The 20511-nt window shown below is 39.2% G+C and overlaps 1 protein-coding gene and 1 long non-coding RNA gene across 2 annotated transcripts in view; both read left to right on the forward strand.

Annotated features, from left to right (window-relative positions):
• Window positions 1-20511, forward strand: part of LOC127546390 (zinc finger protein 566-like) — an 83817-nt gene that overhangs the window by 21476 nt on the left and 41830 nt on the right. The window lies entirely within an intron of this gene.
• Window positions 1785-19043, forward strand: LOC127547594 (uncharacterized). Its single transcript, XR_007950218.1, has 4 exons — window positions 1785-2093; window positions 5285-5370; window positions 15992-17104; window positions 18954-19043. It is a non-coding gene; the product is annotated as an uncharacterized LOC127547594 (long non-coding RNA).

A 20511-nucleotide genomic window follows, 5' to 3' on the forward strand; every position in this document is an offset into this window, starting at 1 on the left:
GAATTTGGCACCAAAAGTTAGGGTTCAGTTGGGTGAAGATTCACAATGGTCATTTCTTTTGGCAAAAGGTAGATTTCTTTAGGGGAATAATTTACAGACAAAATGAAGGGATACAATAAATACTGTGAATGGTAAATATGAAATAGAGTGGGAGAGCATATGAAAGACAAGTTTCTCAGGGGAACTCACTGTTACCCACTAGAAAGGAAGCACCCATGAGGTTAGGGGGTGTCCCAAGCAGGCAGGCTAAATCCTCAAAGGGACTTAGCCCCTACAAGAGCTAGTTAGCTGTAGTGAGAAGGGAGGATGGAAGTATAGTAGAATTAGGGGAGAGGCCATGTGGCATGGGGAAAGGAGAAGGGGAAAGACACCAGCAGGCAGGATGCTGTGGTGGACTGACCCAAAGGAAGGCAGCAGCCACGGGAGGGCCCCCAAGTAGATTTTACAGGGAATATTTCACCTTAGGGCCATGACTGGGATTTCTGACAGGACATGGCAAGATAAGACTGCTCTAGACCTCTACGGAGGGTGGGTTTCTGGATTTCACTTGGATTTCAGACTGATCTACCTCCCCAGAGGGTGAGACCATGGAGCTAAACTGATCTCCAGCACAGCCTTTTCCGCAGGGGAAAATCGCTGTCACAGTGATTAATTTTTACCAATTCCTCTATTAACCACAACCAACACTGAAGACTTCATCACTTAGTACTCCACCATCCAGCCCTCCAATCCTAGGGGAGGTGAGGGAGATACAATGTTTCGTTTTAGCAAAGAAACTAGAGTGGTTTGTCATTTCCTTCTACAGCTCATTTTCAGATGAGGAAATTGAGATAAATAGGGGGAAATGACGCGCGCGCGTGTGTGTCTATGTGTGTGTGTGTGTGTGTGTGTGTGTGTGTGTGTGTGTGTGTGTGTGTGTGTAATACTGCTAGAAAGTGTTTGAGGCCAAGTTTGAACTCAGGAAAGTAGATCTTCCTGACTTCTGATCAAGCAACTTAAAGAGTAGGAATGTGGGGACGTTACTTAGAATGCTCCCATTATTAGGATTAAGAAGAGTGGTAGGTATAGATGATACTGTATTTATTACCAATATTTCTGTCACTAACCATACAATCAATGCCTAATGATTGAGCGCCGATTACATCTGACTCCACCTTATTCCCGTCTGCAGACATTCCCCCTGAGCTTTAGAGAGGGTTATCTTACCTGGGCAGTGATGGACAAGTCTCCCACACATACACAGACACACCGGGTCAGCTTCCGCACGTGTAACAGTAGAAGCTGGGCAGACGCCAATCCCCTGAGATCCGCTCTAGCTCTGGACCCGACCTCAATCACCGCCATAAAATGCTTGGCAGGTAAAAGCATTGTACACCTGGGCGCTAGGAGTAGGGCTGTCTAGGAGCGGAGCATCCTATGACGTCACTCTGCCCCACGGAGCGCTAGAGCCTGGACAAAGAGATTCTAGAAGCGCCAGAAATTTCTGCGGATGAATTGGGTATTTATTTTGCAAATGTTTTAAAATCACTTCTCAGTGTCTGGTCTTACCTCTCTCTCCCCGCTCCTTAGGGACAGGGACTATCTGGGTTAGCCTCCTGGCACCTCAACTCTACCCCCGTAGCTGGCGCTTAATCAAAGTCATTTTAAGCCCTGGTGAATTGAAGTCACCCTGCGCACCATCTCCGGGACTACATTTCCCAGAAGCGAGGAGGGGATTCTCGGGTCGGACGGATGCCAGCAAGAGCCATGTTACCTCCACGCAAGCTCAGTTGGGGACACTTAGTTTCCGGAGCTGGGAGAGGGAGGAATAGATCCCAAGTGTCCTGGGTTCTAATTCTATCAAGGCTATCTGGCTGCGTGACCCGAGCTAGACCCTTGAGTCTTACTTTTTTCTTCAGCTGTTAAAAGGGGAGCACTACGTACGTGAGGAGTAGTTATAGCCTGCGTTGATTAAGCACCAACTGAGTGCCAGCAAGGAACTTGTAAATACCTATTGACAATAAGCATTGATCGAGCGCCTGTGGAAAAAGGCAAATAGACCCCGCCCTCTAGGGCCTGTGTACTGGGGGAGATAGCTGTGACACCTTATTGAGGTAAGGCATGGATAAAAAAATCGGGGCGGCCGGGAGAGGGGTGGTTGGAGTCAGGGGTGATGTGGTTGCAAGGGACCACTTTGACCTGTTTTTGTGAGCCTGAAAGATAATAGCCAACCCTTTACAAAGGCCTTAAAAGGTGGGTGTTTAGATTTAAGGTCCAGGTGTGTAAATTAATGGGAGTGAGATAAAGGGGACGGTGAGAGGAGGGAGGGCTCCCTGAGTGGGGGAGGGCAAGGAAAAGCCAGGCAAGTGAAGGACACCAGGAGCGGAATTAGCTGGAACTGGGAAAGGGAGACTTTCGGCAACATTGTAACAAGGATCCGGGATAGAGTTTATTAGAAAACCACAAGGGAGGCCTTGAAACCGAGTGATTCCATCAGGAGAGAAATGCACATCACATGTCAGCTCTGCTGGTACTGTTTTAGATGCGTGTGTATGTGCGTGTAAATACGGGAGTATATGATAGTATGTATGTATTTGTGTGGGTGAGATGAGGTATGAGAATGTGGCAGTTCCTGAGAAGCGTCTCGCAGGGTCACAAACAGTGTTGGCTGTGGGCGAACTATCTGTTGGTCTGTAAGCCCAGTGGCTTTAATTCAGTGATGGGAACTACCCCACCCCTACCACTCCTCCGTTTTACCTCTAAGCCATAAAATGACCATTAGCAGTGACTTCTTTCCTATAAAATTACCTGGCTCTCTGCTCAATTTCCTTGGAACTTTAGCCAGCTTCAGTTGGCGTTTTAATTATAATAAATCTTTGCCCCTTTACTTGAAGACTTACAGAGTTTACGGATTCTTTCCCCATACCCGGGATTGGTTTGGGGACCCTGATATTGTTGGGGTATCTTCTGCCTCAACATGTGTGGATGTAGATGTGTGTGTGTATGTGTGCACTTGTAGGTGTATAAAACTATGGGGGGTTCGGTTAGGTTATCTATATGTGTGTGTATATTCATATATATATATAGATAGATAGATAGATATTTATGTATTGGGTATGGATGGATTATATAGGTGTGTATACTTGTAGATTATGTAAGTGTGTATATAGATATAGGTATGTGGGGAAGGGTACACATGGCTATATGTGTTTATGTATAGCATGTAGGTGTATCTAAGTGTAGATAGGGAGATAGTTGTGTGTGCTTTTGTGTATGAATATGTGTACATATATATGGCTACCTAATTGTAGCTGCTTGGGGGAAGTGGATAGGATGAAAGGAAAAAAAAGAATAAAGTAAAAAGTGTACTTCAGGGAACAAAAGCAAAAAAAAAAAAAAAAGGACATTCATGAATATGTCTACTATTATTATGCATGCTTCCTTGAAATGGAGATTTATTGTAACATATTTTGACTCTTCCCTAATATTCTTCTGGGCATGTCACACATTTTTTCTATTTTCTTTCTTTTGCCATTTCTTTTCTTTTCTTTTTTATATTGTATTTAGTTTTAACTTTTTAAAAAGACCTGAAATGTTTTGTAAAGCAGTCAGTCAACATGGTTATCTCACTTAATTCTCACAACAACCCTGAGAGGTAGATGCTATTGTTCATATTCCCATTTTTCAGATGAGTTAAGAGGGAAGGAAATAAATATGTATAGAATACCTTTTATGTTCCATGAACTGTGCTAAGTATTTCTTAGAATATCATCTCATTTAATCTTCATAACAACCCTGAGAAGTAGATGCCACTGTTATGTCCATTTTTGAGATGAACTAAAGCAAAATAACTAGGAGCTATGATTATCTTGAAGTTACAGTTGGAGAAACTGAGGGGGAATATAGGTAGAGTGACTTGTCCAGAGCCATCTAACCAATTCATTCTTTGTATATTATGATTCTGAACATGAAAGGAGTTAGCTGAGTGATGATCCTTTCTAAACTTAGATACAGCTGACTGATGGTCAGTGCTCTGTATTAAGGAACCTTGCCAGCCTGGCAGGAGTCAGCTGATCATGTGTATCCATTTAAAAAGAGGAAATAAAATTTTTCTTCTTGGAAAGGCTACAAATGGATAATGGAAAAGTCCTATCCCACCTGAAGAGGCTTCTGGGGATAATCTCCAGCTGTTCTGCAAAGCCTGGTCTGGCTAAGTTCAGAATCAGATCAGCAACAGGTCTTGAGGCTTTGATGAAAAGAATTCTGAGGTTTTGTCCCAGGTCACAGAGAAATGATGATCTGCACCTGGAGAGGGATGTACCTCCCCAACCAATGAAATGGGTGAAGTTTGGAAAAAATGTATTTATATGTATGTGGGTACCTACATCCCTACTGATCTCTTATGAGCCTAGAATACTTAACTTTGAGATCTGTAGAGGAACTTTGTCATGGAGTTTGTCACTTGTATCAAACTCATTCTGAGGCTTTCTTAGCAAAGGTGCTGGAGTCCTTTCCAGTTCATCATATAGATGAGGAAGCTGAGGCAAAAAGGGTTGAGTGACTTGCTCAGGGTCATCTAGGTACTAATTATCTGGGGCTGGATTTGAACTCCTATCTTCCTGCCTCCAGGCCTGGTTGTATTTGTACTGTGCTACCTATCTGCCTTCGACAGGAACATATAATTCTTCAAGTCCAGCCCTCTTATTTCCTAGGCTGGGAAAGGTAATATGTTTGACCAGGCTCACAGGGCTAGTAAATGGCAGATCCTAATAAAATAGGACTTGGAGCCACTTCTTCTAGACTTTCTACTATTCTCTCTGTGTGTTCTTTTTCTGGTTGTTTTTTTTTTAACTTTTCTTTTTCTTTCTCTTTTCTCATTTGAATTATTCTTTTCTTTTTTACTTTTTTCTCTTTTCTGTCTCTCAAATGTATTTGTTATATGTATGTGAGTATACATAACTGCATATCTCCGTATAACTAGTTTTTGTTTACTGACCTCTTCCTTAGATAATCAATTCTTTTAGACACCAAAGGATTTTTATTTAGTATTTATTATTGTTGTGTTGTCTTCAATTATGAGATTGTTCTGTACTATTCAATATTTGAAAAAGTAGGCATTTGTGTGTCCTGATGCTCAGTCTTGAATGTGAAGTTTCTGAAACTGATGTGGAATGTCCTTGCACCTTTTGGTAAAATCTGCACAGAGTCTGAATTCTTGCTCTGCTGGTTGTGACTATTGGTATTAGTAGCAGGTCAGCCCTGGGAAGCAAAAATGTATTCTAAGGTAACTCTACCATCTTTCTAGGGAGACAAGACTTGGGTAAAATCAGAATCTCAAAGAAAACACTGAAGAAGGAATTATTTTGGAGGGCCATGGCCTTTAAAAGAAAGGTAAGAATACAGACATGTATAGGGAGAGAACAAACCTTGCCCGGCCTAATTTGTCTTCTGAGTATCCCTCTTGTATCACAGTCTACCTGCTGGACGCATCATGGTCCACCTGCTAGACGCATCCCAAATGAAACATGTCCAAAAGAAAGTTCACCTTCTCCCACAATCCCCCACCTGGCATTCCTCCAGACTTCCTGTTTCTTTGCAGAGTGCCATCATTCTTCCAGTCACTTTATTCTCAATCTTGGAATCATTGCCACCTCCTTCGGCACATTGTCCATTCTTTGTCTAAGTCTTCTTGCGTCTGCCTGCGTGGTATTTTTTCCTTTCATTTAAAAAAAATTTATCTTGTTTTTCCTCACTTCGGTGCTAAAACAGTCTTTAACAGTTGTTGGGTTTTAAGTTTTGAGTTTCACATTTTACACTTCCTTGCCGGCCTTCTTCCCTCAAGATAATATTAAGCAATCTGAGATAGAGATTCATTTATACACACAAACACACACATTATACATGGTTAGTCATGTACAGCATTATGCTATTAGTCATTTTGTGGAAGAAAACTGATACAAGAAAGAAAAGAAGAGGCCAGAAAACAAGTGAAAGATAGCATTCAGGTCTGTATTCATATACCATTCTTTCTATAGAGTTGGATAGCATTTTTCATCAACATTGTCTTGCTAAGAATAGGTAGGTCATTCACCCTCGAGCATCATAACTGTGCTGGGGTTGTTACTGTGTGCAATTTTCTGGTTCTGCTCACTTCACTTTTGACAATTCATGTGAGTTTTCCAGGTTTCTCTGAAATCATCTTGCTCCTCATTTCTCAGAGGCCAGTAGTATTCCATGACAGTCATGTACCACAACATGTTCAACTATTCCCCAATTGATGGGCACCCTCTCAGTTGCTAATTTATTTTCCAGAATGGCTAGAACAATTTGCAGCTTTTCCAGTAGTATATTAGTGTGCCTGACTTCCCCTAGACCCTTTAATAGTGACAATTTTATTTGAATTTCTATCATTAGCACTGTGTAACATTTTTTTCATGTCTGTTGATCATTAGTGTTTTCCTATATGAAAACTGTTAATCATGAGTACTCAGGGACTACATTTTGCATGACTACACTTATGTAATCTATATCAAATTGCTTTCCTTCTCAGTAAGGAGGGAGGGAAGGACAAAATTTGGAATTCAAAAAAGTTTAATGAATTTTTAGAATTGCCTTTATTTTGAAAACAATTTTAAATATTCATCTTTTAGCATCACTTAAATGTTGTAGACTGCTTCTTGATCTGATATGTTTCTTCCCATCCATATATAGCTCAGATAGCAAACTTTTATTAGCACTATTTGGTGCATTGAGGTCTGCCTATTCATTACCTTCAAAAATAATTATATAACTAACAAAAACAGTAAGAACCCATTAAGAAAAACCTTTGATAATAGGCTATACTTAATTACTTTTGCAAAATCTAAAAAGGGTAGGTCTGAAAAAGCCCCTCTTTAATGTCATCAAAAGTACTTATCTAAAGATATGACCTTGTTTTATCTGTATTGGCAAAATACCAGAAAACTTTACCTATAAATATGAGAATAAAGCAAGGATATTCTGCTCTCCACACCATTGTTTGACATAGTTTTCTAAATGCTAAGTACAGGAATAAGAGAAGAAAGAAAAGGTACATAGGTTGGCAAAGAAGAAAACCAGTATTTCTACTTGTAGACAATGTGCAAATTTCTGTAGAAAACCTCAGAGAATCTGCATGGAAAATTAAGTCATTAGTAACTTCTGTCAAATAACAGGATATGAAATAAATTCACAAAAATCACCGCTACTTCTTTACAGATTTAGAAAAACAGTAGCAGGATACAATTTTGAAAAGAGAAAGTTCATTTAAAATAATCATTAGACATCTAATAATACCTTTGGGAATTTTCCTCTGAAGATCTTGAAGACACCCCATGACATCCCTGTGACAGAGCCGAGTTACATGTGTCAGACTGTGGGTGACTGGACCACTAGGAGCTGGAATGCTCGATCACGGGTCAGACACAAGTTGTCCTGATGACCCTTTGGAGGGGGCTTCTCCCCTTAAGCACATCTTGTGTTTCTTCTGAGCGAATCCAGCTCTGCTTCCCTGGGGGAGCACGGAGCCTTCTGTGAGGGCACGCTGTGCTGGGCGGTCCTGGACCAGTGTCTCCCTTGTCAAACACTCAATTCTAAAGTTCTTTGCATATCCACTGAACACATCCTTGCCTCACTGACCACCTTGTGAGCACATGTTGTCATGTGTGAGTTTTCCATAAGATGATTCCTTTTGGCGAACGCACGCTGGGCATTCCAACAAAGTGGCCAGCCCTGGAGTCTTGCCATCTGCAGCAGAGCTGGAAAGCTGGGCAGCTCCGGCGGGAAAGGCCCTCGGGGTCTGGTGTCTCATCTCCCAGATGCTCTTCAGAATCTTCCTAAGGTCCTAAGACCCTAAGTTCAAAGGGTCATGAGTCAGGCTCCTGGCATGGAACACGTCTTAGAGAAATCAATTGGAGACTGACTGACCACATGGCAGTCTACAACAGCAGTGCCATGTAAAAAGCCTGTGTCTCAGAAATCTGGAGTTCATCAGCAGGTACTGAGCCAGAGAAATCAAAAGAGGGGGGAGCACAAATGACAGGAGGACAGCAACATTAAGCCTGATGTAGAGGCCATGCATGATGGCCCAGTCATCCCTGCTACTAGAGGGGCTGAGGCGGTAGATTGCTGGAACCCAGAAGCCAAGAGCTGTCGTCGGACTGGTACCGAATCAGGCGTCCAACCCAAGTCTGGCACCTGGATCATCCCTGGCCTCTGCCCCAAAAGCCTGCCTAAAGACAGACCAACTGGCTCAGTCAGGAATTGGGCAGTCAAAGATTTCCCTGATAATCAACAGTGGTATCAAGTTGTTATGGGCCAAACTTGAAACATGGTGCTATGTAAGTGGAATTGAGGAGACAGTGGTTAAATCTAGTTTAGCATTGATTTAATCCTACAACAAATAATGGTTTCCTAGTGATACAATGATTGATGTATACCCAGTGTGGGATATATAAGGAGGAGCCAGAAAGGAGAAGCCCACTAGAAGCTCATTTGGAAAGAGGTAGAGGCAGAAGCTGGCAGAGGCAAAGGACTAGTGTCAGGAGCTCTTGGAACCAAGGAGAGAGGTCGGCCGCTATTAAAGCTAACTGGGCCCTAGGAAAAGAGACAAGACTTTGAAGGAAACAATAAAGGATTTGGATTTTAACTCCTGACTGCATTTGAGGTGATTATTGAACTGAAAAGAAACCTGCTCCCAGAGAACATTATATTTTAGAGAAGAACATTACATTTTGGCGCCCAAACGTGGGACAGACACGATCCTGATTTCAGTGGGAAAGTCTTCTTGACCCAGAAATTAGTGTGAGTACAAGGAAAATTTGTTAAAGGACTAAAATAGTATTTCAGCTAAAATGGGACAGATGTTTAGAAAGCAACCTTCTTTTCCTCTTCAAGGAAAATGTGTCGAAAGCTTGGTCAGACTGATAAGAAAATCAGGATTTAATTTGTAACTTGGGAGCAGATCACCAAATTTTTAGAAACTGTACAGTACATATCTCCTTGATTCTCTATGGAAGAAGAATTGGATCTAGAAGAGTGGAAATTAGTAGAAGAGCAACTATGTCAATTCTACAATGAAAATGGACCTGACTCAATTGCCAGATACACTTTATATATACAACTTAATACAACTGGATTCAGGATTATATAAGTTATAGAATAAGGAAAAAGACGAAAGTGCAGGAGGAGGATCTAAATAAACTAGGTGAAAAGGATGAAGAATCAGATAAGAATGGAGTTAAATACAGTTCTGAGTGTGGCACTTCACAGTAGGAGCATTTTCCATCCCCTCACCTACTTCCCTCAATTAACCCTTCTTGTGTGGAGGGAGAATGGGCAGTGGGAGAGGTAGTAACACATTCAGCACCATCTATGAACCAGCCTATGACAAGATTACAAAAGGCATTGGTTAAGGCTAAAAGAGAAGGACAGGATATATCTGATTTAAAAATAAATGCATACCCTGTGATTGAGTCTTCAGGTCAAAAAAGGAGAAGATACACTCTTTTTGATTTGGAAAAAATTATGGATTTGAAAAAAGGTTGCACTCTTGATGGGGCTACATCATCTTATGATGTTACTAGATAATTTGGCTTATGAAATCTTAACCCCCTGTGATTGGAACTCCATAGCAAGGACATGTTTAGAACCTGGACAAAATTTCTTGTGGCTTTTGGAGTATCATGAATTATGTAGCATTCAAGCCCAACGAAATAAGCAAACTGGAGTTAATGTAAAAATCACTTTTGACCAACTAGCAGGTGAAAGTCAATATGGATAGAATTCAGCACAGACTGCTACTCCTGCTATAAAACCTTAGGGTTCCTTCCGAGGAAAAGATCCAGGGGAAGCCTTCACGAAAATAGAGCAAGGTTCTAATGAAGCCTTTGCGGATTTTGTGGGATGTTTGCAAACAGCTATCACAAGAACCATTGGAGAAAATGCAGCTATAGAAATAATCATCAGACAACTGGCTAAGGAAAATGCCAATGAGATTTGGAAAAGAATTATATGGGGACTATACAAAGATGCTCCTTTAGAGGAAATCATAAGGTGCTGTGCCACAGTGGGCACAAATGCATGTTATACTCACACTATGCTGAACATGGGAAGACAGGGTCCCTCTTGACAAGGGGATATTACACTGAACTGAAATGAAGGCTATCTCCAGAAGGCCCCCTAGAAATCTGCTCTCAGATTTTTTAGAGAAGAATAGTACATCAAGTCTGTGAGCAGCTTGTCTTTCCAGCCTGGTGAGATGGGGAGATGTAACCTCAAACAGTTTTAGAGGGGAAGACTTTTAGGGTTTCTGACAAGAACAGAAACTATTGCAGTGGAAACTCTCTGAGCCATCAAAACCCAGCAGTGAAGTGAGATTAGACTGCAGAAGTCCTTGAAATCTTATGAGAGGATTTGGATATTACTCTAGAGAAGTTAAATGATGATCTCTTTCCTGACAATGTATCACTTTTTCTACCACATCTTTCAAATCAATAAATATTTTGAAATAATCTACTGTGTGCTAGACACTGTGCTAAGCACTGGGAATAGAAAAAGAGGCACAAGACAGCCCCTGCCCTCCAGAACCTTCTAGTGGGAGGAAAGTGGGAGTAGTTTGCCTCCCCTTGGCATTAATCCAGAAACTTTGTTGTTGCACCTTGGGTTTTCATCTTTCCCTTTTCCCTCATTCCTTGAACTCCTGAATCTGGGAAATAATCTTTCTGTCCATTCATAGTTGAGTTCAGAGCTCCATCACACCCTTACTTTATTTCCTGCCCCTCTTCCACCTCAGATTTCAACAATCAAATTTACTCTTTTTACTCTACTGAATCTTTTCTCTCAATGGATCATTGCTTTAGTTCTCATTGGACTCATCTCAATGATTCTCCTTATTCTTGGAAGCCTTGGAAACTATTTGCTTTTTTCTTGTTTATTTTTGATTCTTATTTTTTTCTTGTAAGTAAACCCCAGGAGAAAAAACAAAGACGCTTTTCTGTTGTGTTAATGGAAGAAAAGAGATTGTGTAATAGCTACTAGAACTGAACACTATTTTCATGTCCCTTGCACAGCACAGTGATGAGGTAGAGATTGGATGCTCCTTATTTGTGAACTCCCTGGCCATGGAAGGTCAGAGGACTTACCAGATTTCTTTGTAAAACTTTTGTATACTACCAGAAGCATATGTTTGTACCTACTTCTTGTTTTCCTCACTTTTATTTCTTTTTGATTCCTGAAGTAGTATATGATAATGCCTCTTATAAGTTTTTCTTTTCTTTAACACTTTCCCTACTTAGTGGTTGCAAATATTTTTAAAGTGTTTACTTACCAGTTGTATTTCCTCTTGTGTGAATTCTGTTCATTCCCTCTGGCCTTTCTCCTTTGAATATCTTTTTGACTTTATAGGTTTGTATGAATTCCATATGAATTTTGCAATTGAACCTTTTAGCTATCCTGTTTTTGCCCAATCATTTCCTCAATTCTTTTGCACTTGTTGATATGAAATTACTGCTTTTCTTTTTTCTTTTAATTAAAACTTTTTATTTTCAAAATATATACATGGATAATTTTCAACATTCACCCATACTAGCACACAGTAGATTATTTCAAAATATTTATTGATTTGAAAGATGTGGTAGAAAAAGTGATACATTGTCAGGAAAGAGAACTCATCATTTAACTTCTCTAGAGTAATATGTATTCTTAATGTTTTCACTTCCGTTAGCCCACCTCCTCCTCTACATGGCAAGTAATCTCATATATGTTAAACATATGGACTGTATAATAAATGTATACATATATGTATATTATATAAAACTCACTGACATTAAAATATAAATACTATATATATGCATATTATATATATGTAGACATACATATGCTATGTAGATGTATGCAGATGGGACCTCAAGTTTCAGAAAGAACACAAACCACCTTGAATAAATGTAAGCATCAAAAGAAAAAAAACCTATGAACTAATTATTGCTATTCATATGATACAATGAATATCTGACTTATTTGCCAGAGACAGTTGATTGCCAGAAGCAATACCGGATTATAATATATGCTCATTCATAAAATCTTGCAAAAAGGATGATAGACACTTATGAGCAGTGTCATCTCTTTAAGTCCAAAAAAAAAAAAGTCATGGAAACATAATCAGTTAAAAGTAGGCTTGATAAACTAAGCAGTTGTAACAGGTTCATTTTTTGGATGAAAATTGGAGAAGAATAATGGAAAAGATTTCTGAAAATTGTTATATCCCGTATGTTTCACCATTAGACACTTGGAACTGCCACACTCTAACCTCAAAGTGGGATGCTGGAAATAGCACTGAGCATGATAAAGCTGGAAAAAACAGCCGTCTAGAACCAAGTTTACATGGAAGCAGTTTGTCAGGAAAATACAAAGCTATAAGAGTTTTTAAGGCTCCATAAAAATAAAGAGAAAGTTCCATAAAGACAGGAAAATATTCATGCCTTAATGCATTTATAAAAACATGACTTGGAGAACATCCATGTTTACTGATCTGTATTGTTCCTCTGTTATTATTAGAGACCTTTTTGAGAACCGTCTCTTTATAGATTGAAGGAGTACTTGCAGGAGAAAAGTTGACTTACACTATCATTATTCAACAAAGAGACACATGTTTTGTATTTCATGGTTAACTGAAAAATATAGGAAATATAAGATCACAGTGTAATTGTTGTTGATTAACCAAAAAACCCTACCAGTTTTCATTCGGTAAACCTTACCAGTTTTCATTCAGTAAAACGGGGCATTACAATTCCTTTTACAACAAGTGTTGCATACATCAAAATCATTCAAGATTGATATAGGATTAAAAATAACCTTGTTCAGTGATGTTTTGATTCTAAATATCCTTTGGATATTTGACAGTGGTCATTGGAACTATAATAGAGTCCAAGAAACTAAGCATTGACCAACTGTGAACACTGAAATGGGTTGATGATTTGGACATAAAGGATGATACTATAAACGTAGGAGAACAAGGGCTAGTCTACCTCTTAGATTTGTGGAGAAGGAAGGAATTCATGGACAAAGAAGAACTAGGGAACATTGTGAAATGTAGAGTGGATGATTTTGATTATATTAAATTAAAAACTTTTTGTGCAAACAAAACTACTGCAGCCAGGATTGGGAGGGAAGCAATAAAGTGGGGAAAATATTTTATGTGTAATGTTTATGATAAAGGCCTCATTTCTAACATATGTAAAGAATTGACTCAAATTTATAAGAATATAAGCCGTTAGCAGTCACCAAAACCATTTGGTATTGGCTAAGAAATAGATTAGTGGATCAGTGGAAAAGGTTAGGTTCACAAGACAGAATAGTCAACTATAGCAATCTAGTGTTTGACAAACCCAAAGCCCCTAACTTCTGGGAAAAGAATTCATTATTTGATAAAAACTGCTGGGATAATTGGAAATTAGTATGGCAGAAATTAGGCATGGACCCACACTTAACACCATATACCAAGATAAGATCAAAATGGGTCCATGACCTAGGCATAAAGAACGAGATTATAAATAAATTAGAGAAACATAGAATAGTTTATCTCTCAGACTTGTGGAGGAGAAAGAAATTTGTGACCAAAGATGAACTAGAGACCATTACTGATCACAAAATAGAAAATTTTGATTACATCAAATTAAAAAGCCTTTGTACAAACAAAACTAATGCAAACAAGATTAGAAGGGAAGCAACAAACTGGGAAAACATCTTCACAGTTAAAGGTTCTGATAAAGGCCTCATTTCCAATAGAGAACTGACTCTAATTTATAAGAAATCAAGCCATTCTCCAATTGATAAATGGTCAAAGGATATGAACAGACAATTTTCAGAGGATGAAATTGAAACTATTACACTCATATGAAAGAGTGTTCCAAATCATTATTGATCAGAGAAATGCAAATTAAGACAACTCTGAGATACCACTACACACCTGTCAGATTGGCTAAGATGACAGGAAAAAATAATGATGAATGTTGGAGGGGATGCGGGAAAACTGGGACACTAATGCATTGTTGGTGGAGTTGTGAACGAATCCAACCATTCTGGAGAGCAATCTGGAATTATGCCCAAAAAATTATCAAATTGTGCATACCCTTTGATCCAGCAGTGTTTCTATTGGGCTTATATCCCAAAGAAATACTAAAGAAGGGAAAGGGACCTGTATGTGCCAAAATGTTTGTAGCAGCCCTATTTGTAGTGGCTAGAAACTGGAAAATGAATGGATGCCCATCAATTGGAGAATGGCTGGGTAAATTGTGGTATATGAATGTTATGGAATATTATTGTTCTGTAAGAAATGACCAGCAGGATGAATACAGAGAGGACTGGCGAGACTTACATGAACTGATGCTAAGTGAAATGAGCAGAACCAGGAAATCATTATACACTTCGACAACAATATTGTATGAGGACATATTTTGATGGAAGTGGATTTCTTTGACAAAGAGACCTAACTGAGTTTCAATTGATAAATGATGGACAGAAGCAGCTACATTCAAAGAAAGAACATTGGGAAACGAATGTGAACTATCTGCATTTTTGTTTTTCTTCCCGGGTTATTTATACCTTCTGAATCCAATTCTCCCTGTGCAACAAGAGAACTGTTCGGTTCTGCAAACATATATTGTATCTAGGATATACTGAAACATATCCAACATATAAAGGACTGCTTACCATCTAGGGGTGGGGGTGGAGGGAGGGAGGGGGAAAAAATTGGAACAGAAATGAGTGCAAAGGATAATGTTGTAAAAAAAAAAAATTACCCTGGCATGGATTCTGTCAATATAAAGTAATTATTAAATAAAAATTAAAAAAAAAAAAAGAATGGAAGTCAACTTCTGTTCTAGAATTAGTCCTTTAAGAAAGGCAAAAAAAAAAAAAAAAAAAAAAAAAAAAAAGAATATAAGCCGTTTCTCAATTGATAACTGTCCAAAGGACATGAACTAATTTTCAGACAAAGAAATTAAAGCCTTTTCTAGTCATATGAAAAAATGCTCTAAATCATTATTGGTTCCAGAAATTCAAGTTAAAACAACTCTGAGGTAGTATTTCACACCTTTCAGATTGACGAACATGAGAGGAATTTAATGATAAATGTTGGAAGGTTCGAAAGCTGGAATACTAATCTAATACTTTGTTGGTGGAATTGTGAACTGATCCAACCATTCTAGAGAGTAGTTTATAATTGCCCAAAGGCTAAAACATTGATCATACCTTTAATCCAGCTATGTCTCTACTGGGTCTATATCCCAAAGAGATCATAATAAAATGGAAAATAAACCACGTGCAAAAAAGCAGTCCTTTTTGTAGTGACAAAGAAACACCTGGAAAGATTTATATAAACTGATACAAAGTGAAGTGAATAGAAGCCAGAGAGCATTGGAGACAGCAACAACAAAATTATATGGTGACCAACTGTGATAGGCTTAGTTCTTTACAGCAATGAGTGAGTCAAAGCAGTAGATTTGTGATGAAGGGAGCCATTCACATCCAGAGAAAGGACTATAAAGATTGAATGTGAATCAAAGCATAGGGTTTTCACTTTCTTAGTGGGTAGTTGTTTGTTTGTTTTTTTTTTTTTTCTTTCTCATTTTTTCTGCCTTATGATGATTTTTTTTTTTTTTTGCACAGCATGATAAAATTAGAAATATATGTAGAAGAATTGCACATGTTTAACCTATATTGGATTACTTGCTGTTAACAATCGGGGGAGGAAGAAAATTTGGAACACAAGGTTTTGCAAGGGTGAATGTTAAAAAATTTCTTTGCATGCAATTTGAAAAATAAAAGGCTGTTATTTTTTAAAAAAAGAAAAAGGAAATTTAGAAAACTAACATTTATTTCATTTTTTTGGTGACATTCTAAGATTCAAATGATTCCCTCCTTTCCTTCCAATCCCACATTAGTAGGTAGCTTCTAAAGTCTCTTTCATTTCTCAAGTTATGATGCTATTATGTTTTAGAAATTACTGACATTCCAAGATGTTGCTGTGGAATTCACCCAGGAGGAATGGAGCTATTTGGATCCTGGCCAGAAGGACATGTACAGGGATGTGATGCTGGAGAACTATGAGAACTTTCTCTTTCTGGGTAAGATAATTGTTTTTTAGTCATTCTGTCAGCATTTGTTGGTCTCCAAGTGAGTACCATGAACTATGGTAGTCACTAGAAGGCGAAAGGTAAAAATTAGACAGGTCCTGCCCTCATGGAGCTTTTATACTATATAACGAGATCCAAGTATGTCAGTATTTGTCAATATAAAACAAGTCTTTTCTAAAGGTCTGGCAATAGCAGCTAGGGGATTAAGGAAAAGCCTCATTCTAGCTATGGTTTTCCCTCAGCTAAGTTGTGCAGGTAACTAGGGTTGCAAAAGTTGAAGAGCAAAGAGCAGGGAAAGGCAAAGTGGGGGGAGCATCCCATGGTGACCTGCAGAGATGGCAGGGAGAGCATCATGTGTGAGCCACTGCAAGGTCAGAGAATTCCATCTGTCCATGGCTGTGGGGGCTGAGGAGCTTGGCTAAATTTGAATTTGCTGGACAGGGAGGGAGAGTCACACAAATAGCTTTCACACAGAGATGCCCTCAGACCTTTGGGCAGTTTGTGAGCAGTTGTTGCTCTTCCCAGACAAAAAGTCCTTCTTTGTCCAGCTGGAAATCAGCAGTTTCGTTCTGCAGCCCTGCAGACTCTCCTTTCACACTTTCTGCTCAGCCAGGCTTCAGGTTCTCCATAGAGCCCCAGGGCAGAGAAGGAAAGACTTCTCCCAGCAGACTAGGAGAGGGTGAACATGACCCCATCTGTCCTGAGTCTGCACCAAAGGATCTGTCCTTTCCCTCATGTTTGCTGAGGGAAACGTCCTTCAGTGGTCATTGATGTTTCTCTACTGGCATTTCCAGACCTGCCCTTTTTCTGTAGAGAGACCAGGATGAGTTCTGCGGTGTCTCTGTGTTCTCAGCACTTCCCACTTATTTCTCCTTGAGCAGGGCTTCCAGTAACTAAACCAACTGTGATTTCTCATCTGGAGAGACATGAAGCTCCCTGGCTATCAAGGGAAGAAGACCCCAGATGCATTTCTGAGGGTGAGTAATAACTAAGCGGGCAGGGGGTGCAGTCCCCCGAGAGCCAGCCCTGGACTGAAAGAGCCTCAGGGTTCTGAGTTCCAGTCTGACTTCAGACACTTCCCAGCAGTGAGACCTGGACAGGTCCCTTAACCCTGTTGGTTTCCTCTGTGACATGATGTGAAGAAGACAATGGCAAACTCCTCTGAGATATGAATCTCTGCCCAGAAATCCCTCAGAGGGGAAAACCCCTGACCCAGAAATCTAGGCAGGGACAGAACCCACTGCCAGCAGGAGTTTGACTGGGTCATTAGAGTGAGTTACCTTGGAAACGTTGGGCCTGGCGCTCTCTTTCAGGGTCCATAGGCCTGAGGAGAGGAGATGTGGTTGTCCCTCCTGTACTCCTCCTGTAACCTCATCTTCCATGTCAAGAAATGGTTTTCTAGTAAGTCTGCCCTTGCATTTCTCTCTAGTCTCAGAAAAAGCTGTAATTCTTCTTGATGATGCTTAGCCTTCCCCCCATATGCTGGGTTCTGTCCTTTATTTTCATGATTGTTCAATGTCTCAGCAGCTCTCAAGCTATGACTTTGATAGAAGGTAGCAACCTGCTGTAGGACATTTCTTCATCACAACTTCAGTCACAATCTTTTCTTCAGTTTTAGCAGAGATCAACTTGTAATATAATCATCTGTGGTTTTAGAATTATTGTTTTTCTTTCTAAAAATTTAAACATTTTTGAACTCTTGGGCAGTTTAGCTCCCTCTTGATCATACCTTGTCCATGTCAGTCACCCTTCTTCCTTTTTTTTTTTTTTAATATTTTATTTTATTTTATTTAATAATAACTTTATATTGACAGAATCCATGCCAGGGTAATTTTTTTTACAACATTATCCCTTGCGCTCGTTTGTGTTCCGATTTTTCCCCTTCCTCCCTCCACCCCCTCTCCTAGATGGCAAACAGTCCTATATATGTTAGATATGTTGCAGTATATCCTACATACAATATATGTTTGCAGAACTGAACAGTTCCCTTGTTGCACAGGGAGAATTGGATTCAGAAGGTAAAAATAACCCGGGAAGAAAAACAAAAATGCAGATAGTTCACATTCGTTTCCCAGTGTTCTTTCTTTGGGTGTAGCTGCTTCTGTCCATCACTTATCAATTGAAACACAGTTAGGTCTCTTTTGACTTCTTTCTTATTTATTTGTAGTTTGATTTATCTAATTCTGAGAGTGCAAGGTTGAGATCTTCCACTATTATAGTTTTGCTGTCTATTTCTTCTTGTAGCTCTCTTAATTTCTCTTTTAAGAATTTAGATGCTACACCACTTGGTGCATATATGTTTAATATTGATATTGCTTCATTATCCATGCTACCCTTTAGCAAGATATAGTGCCCTTCCTTATCTCTTTTAATTAGATCAATTTTTGCTTTAGCTTGATCTGAGATCAGGATGGCTACCCCTGCTTTTTTGACTTCACCTGAAGCATAATAGATTTTGCTCTGACCTTTTACCTTTAACCTGTATGTATCTCTCCGCTTCAGGTGTGTTTCCTGTAAACAACATATTGTAGGATTCTGGCTTTTAATCCATTCTGCTAACCGCTTCCTCTTTATGGGAGAGTTTACACCGTTCACATTTATGGTTAAAATGACCAATTCTATATTACTTGCCATCTTGTTAACCCCGGTTTATGCTTTTCTCCCTTCTTTCTCCCTTATCCCTCTTCCCAGTATTAAGCTTGTGAGCACCACTAGTCACCCTTCTTCCTAATGGAAGTGACTGGATCTAGAATTAAGCATAAATTAGTTTTCTTTTCCCCACAGCATTGAGCAGTTGGTGTTGACATTTTTTGGTGTTTCTTTCAGATTCCTCTGTTGAAAAAAGAGAATGTGAAAACAAGGAGTCATTTCCAAAACAGTATATTCCTACCAGAAAGACATCCAGGAAGAGACTTGTAAAGGATGATTTCTGGGATTCTAAAGTGGGAGAAGCTTGGAATTATGACACTGAATCAGAAAGTCAGATAAACCACCCAGAAAGACAGTCCGTGAAGCTAATAGTTAAGCGAAGCAAAACTTCACGTAACAGAATTTCCATGGTGAAGAACCTGTGTGAGTTTAAAAAGTACAAGAAGTTTTATAGTTATCACTCAGAACTGAATCATTACCATAGAGTGTGTTCTCAAGGAGAACCTCATAGAATTAATGAATGTGGCAAAACCTTCGACATCAATTCAAGCCTTACGGTACATGGAGGAATTCAGGCTGGAGTGAAAGTTCATAAATTTGGTGACTGTAGTAAGGCTTCCAGCTACAATTCAGACCTAGCTGTTCATCAGAAAAATCTGGAGGAAAAGTTTATAAAACAATGTAATATAGGTAGGAACACTTTTAGTCAGAGGAGATACATTTGTCAACAAAAGCAAATTCCTGATAAAGAGAAACTCTATAAATGTAATGAATGTGGGAAAGCCTTCAGCTTTAAAGGATCCTATTATAGACATAAAAAAGTCCATACTGCAGTGAAACCCTCTAAATGTAAAGAATGTGGAAAAGCCTTCACGTGCAAGCAAGACCTTCATAGACATGAGAGAATTCATACTGGAGAGAAACCATATAAATGTAATGAGTATGGAAAAACCTTCTGGAAGAATAGAAATCTTAATTCACATAAAAAAAGTCATACTGGAGTGAAACCCAATAAATGTAATGTATGTGGGAATGCCTTCAGTTGTAAGAGTAGCCTTGAGCTACATAAGACAATTCATACTGGGCAGAAGCCCTATAAATGTAATGAATGTGGAAAAGTCTTCAGGCAGAAGGCAATCCTGGTTATGCACCAGAGAAATCATACTGGAGAGAAACCCTATAAGTGTAATGAATGTGAAAAAGCCTTCAGACAGAAAGGAAGCCTTAATAGACACAAGATGATTCATACTGGAGAGAAACCTTATAAATGTAATGAATGTGGAAAAGCTTTTAGGGACAAAGTATCCCTCAGTAGACATGAGGAAATTCATACTGGAGAGAAATCATATAAATGTAATGAGCATGGAAATGCCTTCGGGAAGAATAGAAATCTTAATTCACATAAGAAAAGGCATACTGGAGTGAAACCCAATAAATGTAATGTATGTGGGAATGCCTTCAGTTCTAAGAGTAGCCTTAAGCTACATAAGGCAATTCATACTGGGCAGAAGCCCTATAAATGTAACGAATGTGGAAGAGCCTTCATCCGGAATGAGCACCTTAAAAGGCATAAGACAGTTCATACTAGAGAGAAACCATATAAATGTAAGGAATGTGGAAAAGCCTATAGCTGTAGAGAAGGAGTTTATGTACATAAGACAATTCATACTGGGCAGAAGCCATATAAATGTAATGAATGTGGAAAAGACTTCAGGCAGAAGGCAATCCTTGTTAT

The sequence above is a fragment of the Antechinus flavipes genome, chromosome 2 (assembly GCF_016432865.1).
Source record: "Antechinus flavipes isolate AdamAnt ecotype Samford, QLD, Australia chromosome 2, AdamAnt_v2, whole genome shotgun sequence".
Lineage (NCBI taxonomy): Eukaryota > Metazoa > Chordata > Mammalia > Dasyuromorphia > Dasyuridae > Antechinus > Antechinus flavipes.